We start from the raw sequence: 13,277 nt of genomic DNA on the forward strand, positions 1-13,277 counted from the left end.
AAAGCCTTACATTGACAGGTTGAGTAAACTGTTCTAAAAAAAATAATTACAGTATTTTTTTGTAGTGCATTGAAATATTTTATTTAAATAAAAAATGTTGTTTGATATTTATATGGCTCCTATGACCCCCAACTTAAATCAGGGTCTGTTCATCATACAAAGTGAAGACTTGCTATATAGTCACACAGACTTCTTTGATAGCACTTTTGGGTGCTTTATTAAGCGGTAAAGTGAGTTATTATGTACTTCCATTGTACAGTACTGAATTCAGCCAACGGGACATTAATTAAATTATTTCCTTTTGTGTTAAAAAGAAGAAAGAAAGTTTGGAATGACTTGATGATGAGTAAAGGATAACAGAACATTCATTTTGGGGTGTACTATCCCTTTAACTTATGTTTGTATCTGCCTGAGCTATAAAAGACACTAAATAATAAGAAAGAAAGAAAGAAAGAAAGAAAGAAAGAAAGAAAGAAAGAAAGAAAAGAAAGAAAGAAAGAAAAGACAGCAGCCCACACATTCACAGAACCAAATCCAATAATGATGTATCTTTTTTGACTGCTTTTAAAATGCAAGCCAGTCATTTGTTCACCAAGTCAATTAAGGTACTCAAAATGCCATTGTTTCCAACTCAATGGGTTTCTCACTATTACAGAAACACACTGGAGGTTTTATTTTCATTTCAAAACAGGCTGTACATTCGTAATACTATGACTTACAGCTGTACACAGGGAACCACAAGCAAATCATATTTCTGGTCCTTGACACGCACAGTCACAAAAGCATTAACAGAAAAAGAGAGCAGAAAATGCACAGACTATCAGCAACAACAGAAAGTGAAATGTTGGCTCAATCAGCTCATTTCAATTTTGGTAACAAATATAAACAAACAAAACAAAAAAAGGAAAATTCACCAATCTCACACTTCAGCTGGATCTCCTGCTCTGAGCAGCTCAGTACTGTCAAAAGCAAGAAAAATGAAAAATATCTAAATAAGTAGTCACTAGATTTCTACATTTTCTGAAGAAAATGTAATATGAAGGATAAAACCCGCCACAACAATTCTAGGGTGATTGCCAGGGTATTGCTTGGCAGATGCTAAGGTTTTCTGGGTGGTTACTAGTAGGGGTTGCACAACCACTGATTTTTAATAGTTGACAAGTTGAGCCCACTAGTTGAATTCGACTAGTCGTGACATCATTCACCCGACATCAACCCTCCCATGGGTGGGACAGAAATTTCACTCCCCACCCATTGAATTTCACAGTAAACAATAGATACCAGCCTGATTCCATGAAATGTATGACAATGGCAAAATGTTTGCAAACCAAAATTACGTTCTTCATTACACATTTGGTTGCGGTTTCCCAGTGAAATGTCAAGCAGGGGGTGCCAAAGGTGAGTCAAATCATGATGTAATCAGACAAGGTTTTTAAGGTGAATTTTATATGGATCCTTTAATGAGTAAAAAGTACTATCCTAACCTAAAACTTTAACCTAAACCTAACCGATAGTGTTCAAAAATATGAGTGTGAGACATTTGCTCTAGCGGCAACCAGAGGTAGCTAGGAGTTAAGTGACCTTTAGTTAGAGCCAGTGCCCACACTTGCCACGGTCCACGAGCCAGCACTCATGCCTGCCACGGTCCACGTGCCAGCGCCCATGCTTTCCACGGTCCACAAGCCAATGCCTGCCATGGTCCACAAGCCAGCACCCATGCCTGCCACGGTCAACGAGTCAGTTCCCATGCCTGCCACTGTCAACAAGCTAGTTCCTGAACCCTCGTCCATCCCAGAGCCAGTGCCTGTAGCCTCGGCTGTCCCAGAGCCAGCGCCTGAATCCTCGACCATCCCAATGCCAGCGTCCTCAGCCACAGAGGCTGTTCCCACAGCAGTGCTCATGGCTGTGTGGAAGAGGAGGAGAAGAGCTCCTACTCCCCAGTCGCTGCCAGTGCTCACAACCACATAGGTCATTTCCCAGTCACTGCCTGTGAAAATGGCCACAGAAGCCATTTCCCAGTTGCTGCCAGCAATCCTGACCATGGTGGCCATTGATGAGCCTGTCCAGTTACCCGAGGCTGTTGAAGAGCCTGTCCTGCCTGGATCCTCAGTGCTATGTTTTCTAGTGCCATGCTCCCTAGTGCCTTGCTCCCTAGTTCCTTGAACCTTGTGCCTTGACACCATAGTCCCCAGCTTCTCTAAATTTTCTCTGACCCCTAAACCATCCACAGCTCTGCTCACTGAGCCTTCCATGGGTCCGCTCTCTGATTCTTCCATGGATCCACCCTCCGAGCCTCCACCCTCTGAGCCTCCACCTCCTGCGGCTCCACCTCCTGCTGTTCTACCTGATATTCCTTGGTCTCTTGGCCATCTGCCTGATCTGCCCTGGCTTCCTTGGTCTCTGGGACAACTGCCTGATCAGCTTTGGTCTCCTTGGTATTCTGGCCAACCACCTGATCTGCCTTGGCGTCCTTGGTCTCCAGATTGTCCTCCTGATCTTCCTGGTCTCCTGACTATCTGCCTAACCTGCTCTGGCCTGCTTGGTCTCCTGGTTCATGTCAGTGTTCGGACTCCCCGTCCCCGACTTGCCTTTGGCAACCTATTCTGTTTTGCCCTCTTGTTTCACCTGTGCTTTCTTAGACTGCTGGTTCCATAATGTCCTGCACCTCCCATGAACAATTTTTTGGTGTTATTTTTAGGAGTGCCAGGAGTCGCCTTAAGCTGCGTACACACTGCCAGTGACTTTATCGCTGCAGGTCGCCAGTGGCTGGCGGTGAAGTCGCTAGTGGGTGTTCCCACTACTGGTTGCCTAGTAACGTTTATAAATGACATTCACGGATGTCATTCCATTGCTGTTGACAGCGAATCTCTTTTCTTGCCACTAAAAACAAACATTTTGGTGGGAAAAGTCTAAATATAAATGGAATCAGTACATAAAATGCTTTATATCAAAGATGAATGAGAAACAAGGCGTGCTGTTTGCCATAGCGGCTGTTTATCTGCGGCTGAAAATGCAAATGCCGGTCTGTCTGGGTCCATAAAATCCCCTGATCTCAGATACACCTTTCCACACAGTATTTTTCTTAAAAATGTCCTTGAATGTGGGAAGAGACATATCATAGAGCACTGGAACATTTCTAACAGCAAGAATTAGCCTTTCATCCATCTTTCCGTTACTGCAGGAGCTGAGAGAGAGAGAAGGATCACGTGAGCTCTCCCGTCGTCTATCCTATTGGCTGTCGCTTCCGTTAGTCGCTCCAAAGTTGAACTTTTCTCAACTTTGTCGCGTCGCTGGACACGCCCACATCTAGCGCCAACGGTCGCGACAGCTCGTGTCGCCGGAAGTCGCTGTGCTCGCATTTAAAATGAATGGTATTGAGTCGCTGTCGCGCGCGATGTCGCTGGCAGTGTGTACGCACCTTTAAAAGGAGGCTATGTAACACCTGAGACTTTTGACCTAGCAGCCACCAGAGGTCATTAGGAGTTAAGTGACTTTGCTTTCGAAGTTTTGTGTTTACTTTCCTGGTTCCTGCCGTGATTTCCCCCAGCTGTATATTGTGTACCTTGTTTTCTCCAGTGTATATAATGTCCTTGTTTTTGCTCAGTCTTTGTTGTTCCTGTTTACCTTCATGAGTGCAATGTTTGTTCTGTTCCCGAGTTTTGGTTTTGATTTGTTCCTGTGTTTTTTACTAGTTTCTGGACTCGTTTTGTTATCAAATGTAAGCTGCACTTAGAGCCTGCTCTCTTGACTTCTTCCTGCAATTGTTACAAAAAGAGGGGAACAAAATGGATATCCTCACCATAAACCAACACCTAAACATAACCGATAGTAATTTAAAAGCAAATTCGACATGACAAGCAAATTTTCTTAAGCAACTAATTCACATCATGTTGCTTCTATGGCACTTTCGCTTCACTTTCACTTTGAGCATCCTTAGCTGGGCTTGAGGCTCGAAATCCGAGTCCAAAGTCCAACACTATATAGGGTGAGCTACCATGGAAGTTATTCTCATTGAAATAAGTGTCAATGTAGGTAGGTCTGTACTAAAAGCTTTTCAATGTGTTGTTTTTCAAATTATGTGTTAGAGTATTTTTTTATGTAACAACATAGCAGGTTGTGAGTAATAATTAAAAAATAAAAAGTTAAAAATAAGAGTTTCTAAATTAATAAACAGCAATAGTACCAGGGATATGTGTAAAAGTTAATACGCACAGTTGTTGGTTTACTTTAAATGCAGCATGAGTCATTTGGTAAGTTATTGTGACTGTACTTGTATCTGCTTGATACTGTATGTCTTTTATATTGTTGGTTGGTTATATTTATGTTATATTAGTGGATAGGTTTAGAGATGGGTTGGTTTAGGAGATCAAATATATTTATGTGATTGTATACATTTGAAGATTCCCAAACCTGTGATGGAATTGTTCGAACTGGGATGAGAACTGCATGACAATTAAGTTTTGATTAATAACTGCCCTGGCAAGACAACACATAGTACGAGAGGTTTTTGTGGATATGGACTGACTGAGCATTCTTCTCTATCCATATCAGAAACATATCTTGTTCTTGGTCATTACATGATGGCTAAACATTTCCACTGGAAAGCCCTCTGTTTGAGCTCACTGAGATGAGGGAGAAAGTTTCCCACACATCCAACAATCTCTTAAACAATCAACTATGTGAAATTGCATCTCAGATCTGTTGATTTGTTGAACTGTCACAATTAATAAACCCAAATCCATTTAGGACTTCTATTCAAACAAATCTCTGTTGTGCTATTGTACAACAAATGCCTTTACGTAACTCTTCCAATATAGCTCTGGGTGGACTCTTTCCACATGTTTCACAGGCTTGTTTTTGCTTCAGTGTAAAACTGAGGGGTAAAACTGCTCTGTCTCATTAATTACGAATTGTATCTTTCAGTTTATTGGGCACCCCTATGGCTCTTTAATTAAGCTGTGTTTTTTAGAAAGCAATTAATCACTGCACCATGGCAGAGAAAAAGACAACCACGCCCTATTTTTAGTGGCACACTTAAACAAAACGTGTTAGTTTTTTACAGATATGATCATTTCTCTCTAAACAATTTTGGGTCTCTGTGTTAGTAGCACAGAAATTAAGTTCCACCTGACCTGAGGCTTGAAATAAATACATATAAAATCAATCATTTTCAGTAAATAATAGCTTACATTTTAGTTAATTCCTCATGCAAAGCTGTAGTATGGCTTTAGAAGACTGGCAATATAACCAGAGATTATTTAGTAGAAATGGGCCACTTCTATTAAAATGATTAGGACACATTTGGAATGCTCAATGGGAGCCAACAGTCAATGGATGTAGAAAGGAAGTCCCGCCTTACAGGTAAAAGAGTCAATCACCTTTTTGATACACACATCATCTGTCAATCAACTCGACAACACGCATTAACTATACAAGCCGAGAAAATTGAATTGTTTTAGCATAATCTGAGGTAAAGAAGCATAATTTATGATACCTTTGTTGTCAGATTTTACTGCTGATTTGAAATATGTTTTTTGATCATAATCTTGACCAACCATTTAGGAGATTTAGGTCTTTTCCCACTGAAGTAGATATGAGCTGCACTGGAATGACTGGGAATAGTCTACTGAGAGTGTTCCAAAGATGTCCGTCAGTGGACTGACTCGCTAGAAAGACTTTGATATAACACACAAGTTATAAGCACAACTTTTAGGCTATATTTATTGTAATTGTTTTTTTCTTTCTTTTTTTTTTTTGGAGCTTGACAGCCACTGGTTAATATCATATGGAAAATAAGAAGCTTGGATATTATTTAAATAACATATTTTTTGTTCTAAAAGAAAATTTTTGGAACAGAAATAAATATTTTGGTTTAAATATTACGAACAATTACTATTTTATGGTACTGTAGTCTAATTGAGGCCTAATGTTCTTCCCAAACTACTGACCTAGAGCCTGAAATAAAATAGGCATCCTTCATCATAAAGAGGAAAAGAGGGGTATCCCCATGTAATTTTCGGTCTGAATTGACCTCTCTTTCTCAGTTGCCTAAGGTCAAGTAAATAATATCCTGCCAATAACAGTTATGATCCAGTGTAAAACTGACCATTACCCGTGTCTTATCAAATACAATTCATAACGCATGACTGTGATCTGAGACCAGATGGGAACTAGTGACCATGATGATAAATGAAACTAGCCATGCTTTATACAGTAGTTATTCTACTTCTATAAAACTAATAATTGGTTTGCTGCTTACTGGGCAGTGGTGCCCTACTGGTAACGGCCATGTAGATGTCTTGAATGGTGGGAATGGATGGGTATGGATGGTGGGTAAAAAGCTTCACAAACCACAATGCTTCAGTATGTTATTCCATGTCTCTCACATACATAAAAGTGTACACAAAGCAAACACAAAATGCTTTAAAAAAAGCAAAAGCAATCCAACAGCTTCAATGTCTTGAACCATTAATTAATAAGGTTTGTCCAGAGAGTTTAAAAAACAGCTTTAAAAGCAGCTTAAAATTCTCCATTGTAAAGATGTTCTCACTGCCACACTGTAGGTTAGATTGGTTGGCACACATTTTAATACTTTTTTGAATATTTCTTGTGGAACAAACATTAAGATACTCAAATACAAATTATGTACTGTACATAATATATATTTTGAATTCAAAATGCAGAATTTCGCAAAATGGAAATTGTTTGCACCCTTGGAAATTTCTTTGGTTGGTACACCATTTTAATAATAAAATAGTGGTCAAATGTTGCATATTTAGTTAGATATTTACATCTCACATGACACAAAAACTCTTAACCTGAACTGCTTGCTGATGTGCGGCACAGGGATAGTCCACAAGGTCCCTGCTTAGCGACTTAAACTTGAGTGCCACTTTCATCAATTTGATTGGCTATCTCAAATGACATTAACGAGCATTGTTAGACTAATGAGCATGCTAAAAATTTGACTATTTTTAAACGTTATGTTATCCCTGGAACAACATATTTACGATTATATAGCAGCACATAATGGACTGCTGCAGAACAGCAACAAAGATATCTGATTATTGGATTGGGGCTTATCCCCCTCAATGCATATTGCAGTTACGGCCCTGCTATTAACTATAATGAATATATTGAAGAAATCTCATCTCACGAACAGTTACATTTATACTATATTTTCATGCATTACACAACCTAGTCAATTATATTATTTAAGATATCCTACCTCTTCTGCATTACATTCCCTTGCACTGTATATAACAGATTTGTATTTGTACATAATATATGTATATTTATTCTTATTATTTATTTAGTTTTATTGTATATTTCTATAACTTATTTTTTATGTCTTGTTGTTGTATTGTTTGTGCACTGGAAGCTTCTGTCACAAAAAACGTATATATTTTATGTGGAAGCATACTTGGCAATAAATCTAATTCTGATTCTTATTCTGAAGACCTACGATCAATAATTGTTGCTTTCAATAAAGCTGGAAAGTGCTTAAAAAAACCAAAATTCACCTTTTGGAGAGGCCCAGTCAGAGCCCAGATATTAACCCAATAGAGATACTGTGGAATAACCTCAAGAGAGCTGTTCACACCAGATATTCTAAGAATATGACTGAGCTGAAGCAGTTCTGTAAGGAAGAATGGTCCAGAATTCCTTCTGATCATTGTGCAGGTCTAATCCACAGCTAACAGAATGCTTGTTTGAGGTTATTGCGGCAAAAGGAGAACCGACCAGTTATTAAATCCAAGAGTTCACTTTTCCAAGAGTTCACTTTTTCCACAGCACTGTGAATGTTTAATGGGATGTAATCAATAAATACATGAAAGATTATAATTTTTAGTGTGTTTTTAGCTTAAGCACATTGTCTATATTTGAGACTTTGATGAAGATGAGATCACATTGTATGGCCATTCCACAGGGTCCATTTCCAAACTTTTTCTTACCACTGTAGATTCTACACTGTGAAAATAATTTCAAAATGACCAGAAATTAAATTAACCAACCCCTGAAGCCATCCAACCCCGGTCTCCCCTACTGTATTCCAGCTCAGGTCTGAAGCCCTGATGACATAGCATTCGTCCTTGAGATTGTCCTTTCTTGTGATCCCCCATCTACTGCAGGAGAATCCCAAGTGAGCGAGGAAAAAAATTGCTTTCCACAGAGAAAGAGAGAGAGAGAGAGAGAGAGAGAGAGAGAGAGAGCTGCCGAGTATCCAAGGAAGTTCCCCTTTCATTCCAGTATGCCGTGTCAGGTCCATTTGACTCCTAGCTTGAACATCTACTAGTCTAACATATATATATATATATATATATATATATATATATATATATATATATATATATATATATATATATATATACAGGATCCTAAGCAGAAGTTGTTGGTTCCATCCCCACAGCCACCACCATTGTGTCCTTGAGCAAGGCACTTAACTCCAGGTTGCTCCGGGGGATTGTCCCTGTAGTAAGGGCTCTGTAAGTCACTTTGGATAAAAGCGTCTGCCAAATATGTAAATGAATAAATGCATGTTTCCACTTTTTTCAGTGTAGATGCTGTGTAGATTACATTGGTAACACTTTATAATAATGTTCCCATAGTTCAGTTTTATAAAGGGGTTCATTAATAACTATTAAAAATGAATTATAAATAATTGATATGCAGTCATTACAACATTAATAAAAATAGCAACTTTCATGCAATATTTGTTAAATAAGGAGCATTTTAACTAACATGTTATAATAATTATATGTATAAAAAAATCTACACTTATTCTTAATTATATTATCAAAAACATAGAATGGCCTAATTCAAGATTTATGTCAAAATGTAGCAAAGATAGACTATTATATTGAGAATAAAAGTAGGGATTATGTCATTTTGTTACAGTCCACTGTTTATATTAATTCTAATGTGCTGTCATGTTTCTTTTTTTATTAATGAATTAATGCAATCTATGTCCACTTTAATTTAAGGTACATTTTCATATATTACTGATGTTGAAAAGTGTTATTAAGCATTTATAACATGTGAGGTAAAATATCTTACTATTTGTCAGGTATGAAAATAACCCTTTTTATGCATGATGTTCTAATTGTTGTTATAAACTCAGTGATCTATAATGCAACTGTAAATGACTTATTACTCATTATTGAACCCCTGTATAAACCCTTAATAATAGAACATTAATAAAGTGTTATCTTTACATGCGATAACGTGGAATTTTTTGGGTAAACTGTGAAGTGTTTTCTAGATAAACACCTACATTTCAATATTAAGTATTTTTCAGGTTTTCAAATTTGTGAACTAAATAAAATACCACATAAAATAGTCAAGTTTTATTTATAAAGAGTTTATTAAAAAAAAAAGGAGGTTTGAAACCAGTGATAACATGCATTTTAAAGCCTGTAGAAAGCAGGCATCCAGTTCCCCCTCTTTTCTGTACCGCAGACCTATTTTAATGCCCTCCATTGTTTGTGGTCTATCCCTCTGCGGTCCGTTCTTACAGCTGCAGAACCAGAGAGGCAGCATATTGTCTTGCCACTGTTCGGCGATGCAGTGGAGGGTGTCGATCCCTTCACACCCTCCGGGGAAATACAGCATCTGTCAACGGGACCGACCTCTGGAAACTCCACAAGAAGCAAACTGAACCATGCACAGGCACAGTTAACACCCGTCGACAGCTCATGCTTGACATTGCCCTTACACACTGCTCCGGGACCAGCTACCCACGACCAAACTGTAACTCCAGCCTCTATGAGGTGTGAAAGAGGGCTGACCTGAGATCAGCATATAACGGCAACATCTGTTGGGACCGAAATCTCCAAGCACTGCTGCAGTATTCCCCCATAAAGCTGATCTGAACATATTAAAACAACACTAGCTCTCACCGACTCTACTTTAGAGACCCCAGCTTCCACTTTTCCACAGATTAAAGACAAATGACCACTTAAAGGTGCTTCCGAAGAGTTACACAAGAAAAAAGCAGTTCTAAGCACACAGTATGAATCACACTACAGTCCTCTACTATTCCAAGAGGCCACTGTATAATGGGCTTGCCTCTGCACGATTAAGTCATAACCATCTAGTGAACAATCTTTTCATCACCCAGGACAGCGCGGCTCCCCTTTATGCATCCAGATCACCCCATTTTGCAACACATTTGAGAAAAAGCACATTCAAAAGCTACACACCTGACTGCAGTGTTCTCCTATGTCCTAATCCTCAATGAACGTCTGGGCCATACACCAGCGAGGCACTTAGGGGTTAACGTTTCAGCGGTGTGCAAGCGTCTTCTGCTCGCTCTCTTCCATCAGCCCGAGAAACTGCAGTCATCCCCCCTCGCCACTCGTTACTGCAGCACTACACACACACACACACACACACACACACACACACACACACACACATATTCCTCTCCCCTCCCCTCCTTATGTGCTCTCTCTCTCTCTCTCTCTCTCTCTCTCTCTCTCTCTCTGTCACTTTCTCTCTCTCCAACAGAGAAATCCCCCCCATCAAAATACACACACCCTTTCTTTCTCTCTCTCTCTCTTTTCCTTCCCCCACTGTCCCTATTCCATCCTCTTCCTAAGCTGCCTGATTGGAGATGCTGCTCACACAGCTCTGCAAACATCCCGGTTTCTTTTTCCTCTTTATTTATTTATTTATTTTTTGCACTTTGGGGTTATCAGCTTGGGTCATTATCTTTTTTTCTTGTTCTTTTTTTTTTGTTGCAAAAATTCACCTCGTGAGAATGTAAAATACAGTATTGAATAGGTTTCTGGACAGAAAAATAAAGGGAAATGGAGTGGTTGGATACATTTTTAAAAAGAGGGGCTGTATAGCATTGAGGTTTTGCTGCTCACAGTATGTTACAATAGAACGAGAGAGAATGGGAGACAAAGAGGGAACCTAGTTTCACAGAATGAACGTTACTATAACAAATTTTTGTGACGCTTTCTATGCTTCTCAGCAGTTTCCTGGTGAAATTAACACTAGAGGTACTACAACAACTTTCACATAAATCACTGGTTCTATGGCAGATTTAGTCTTTAAAAACACATATTTTTCACTCTATTACTCTCACACTGCTATAAGATATTGAAACACATTTACTCTTTCAAGCCGTGTATTACAGAGCCACCTACAATTACACACTTATTCTAATGTAATCAACTTCCGCTGTATCTTACCAAATAGAATGTTGGACTTGGGCAGTGAAAGTGAGAAAAAGTGCCACAGAGATCGGGCTAGGTGTAAGGAATAATGTACAGTCAGCTGGTCATTACTGACAGCGTGATCAGGACCCAGGCAAAAAGAAGCAGACTGATCACACGGTAAATTCGGCAACAGTTGATCAAAAGTTTTACTGCCGAAATCAGTCTGTGCTTACTGAAATTCGAACCACTGACCCCCTGTGGCTGAAACTGGAAGTATTTTTGAGTTGAAATACCCAGTGGTGCCAAAAGGGAGCTGCAGTTTTTGTTGTAAATGATGTAAATACAGTCAAGAGGAATGCAAAATGTATTATTTATTAACCATACACTCTAGTCCAAACCAAAACCCTAAACATCAGTGGAGTAAAAATTGTATATTAAAGTGAAAATGCAACCTCCCTTTTCCTGATGTGAATGTGATTATCTCCTGGTTTCCATAGGACCAGAACCTGTGTCTTTAAGTTTGCTTAAACAACACATTATCAGTAGCGCTAGAGGGAAACGTGTATATGTCAGATTGATGTAAAAATTGCCGGTACTTGTCAGTAATTCTGCTTAGTGGGTTCGATTTCAGGGAATATGAACTTTCCAACATGATCACAAAGGCCCCATCATGTCAAGTTACTGACAAGCACCATATTTAGGCTTGAGATTGATGCCTTTTTCACGCATTGATAATCATAAAACGTTTAAAATTATTATCGATATATGTATATCAGCATTTTTTCTGATATAAATTGGGCTGCACAATAGTTTTTCTCTCTTCAAACATATTTTTCAACGCAACTTTGTTAAAGTGTGAGCGGCAGGAAAACTTAAAGGGGGTCACACACCAAATAATTCTAGTGGACAACATGAGGTATTCTAAAATTCTAAACAATGATTTTCTTTAAAAAGTATGCACACATCGGCACCAACGCTCAACATTTCGAGTTCAACTCGGATATTTCCAACAAATTTCACCCATATCATTATCAAAGGACAAAGATTATTTACTTCAGCCATCACCGGAAGATATACTGTGTATAGTTATCATTCATATAGCCTACACAATGTACTTTCAGTTACAAGTTGGCTAAATGTTTTGTTGTTTGACAGCTTCAATGAAACATATTCAAGGCTACATACAGAGAATTGCATTGTTCAGTTTGCAGCTACACCAGTTTCATACACTAAACTGCAAACTCATCAACGTCACTTTGTTCATTCTTACAAAAACCAAAGTACAAGTACAAAAGTACAAAAACCTCTGTAACTTTTGTGCATAGTGACTAGATTCACAACTGCTTCCTGCTGCATTGACGAGTCCTGTGTAATGTGATACAACTTGTGCCTTGCACTATCTGTAATCGGCTTCAATAAATGTTATATCACCCTCTTATGGTCTCCCAAATCTATTACGCCAGACTACATCAAACGAAAGGCCAATATTAATGCCTCAAAAACGTATCAATAAAATGTATTATAATGGATAAAAAATATATATCAATATTTTATGACATGCCTAACAATTTCCCTTTAGACATTATTGCATCATTTGCATATTGCAATTGTGCTTACTTTCTCCTGTAGATCAACCTGAAGTGCAATGCGTTAGCAGCATGGGGGACCCAGGATCTCATCCTGTGTTTAAACCAGGAATAATCTCGTTCACTTAATGAGCCACATCTGTGATTCAGAGCTTCCATTTACCTTCTCAGATAAAATTTTTAATCCGCTAATGGTTAAGTTTGGGGTTTGCATCTGGGTTTATAAAATAATAAAATATGCATTCCTGTTTAATGTATTGCATCCATTGCAGCTAAAAACTCAATTTACAACTTGCTTTTGGTGCCCTTCTGTGGGCATTTCAACTGGAAACTGGAGCTCACACGTGCCCTTATGTTCAAAACACTTTCTGCTTCAACCACTGGGGGCACTGCTTTGAACTTCTGTAAGCACAGACTGAGTTTAGCTTAAGAAATGTCAAACTGCTGTTTCCAAATTCAATATAATACGAGAGATACAAGATGCATTCAGTTATCACAGTTTAAGAGAATGATTACAAGGTAC

The 13,277-nt window shown here is 38.7% G+C and overlaps 1 protein-coding gene across 3 annotated transcripts in view; it reads right to left on the reverse strand.

The window, feature by feature from the left end:
• LOC127618490 (synaptotagmin-2-like) overlaps nucleotides 1-13,277 on the reverse strand; it is a 120,172-nt gene that overhangs the window by 55,161 nt on the left and 51,734 nt on the right. For 2 of the 3 annotated variants that reach the window (XM_052090969.1, XM_052090967.1), the window contains exon 1: nucleotides 10,203-10,427. The exons of the other annotated variant lie outside the window; for it this stretch is intronic. The gene's annotated coding sequence lies outside the window, so the exon portion shown is untranslated. Of the gene's footprint in view, nucleotides 1-10,202; nucleotides 10,428-13,277 lie in introns of those variants that run through there. 3 annotated transcript variants of the gene reach the window in all.

Source organism: Xyrauchen texanus, chromosome 25 (assembly GCF_025860055.1).
Source record: "Xyrauchen texanus isolate HMW12.3.18 chromosome 25, RBS_HiC_50CHRs, whole genome shotgun sequence".
NCBI lineage: Eukaryota > Metazoa > Chordata > Actinopteri > Cypriniformes > Catostomidae > Xyrauchen > Xyrauchen texanus.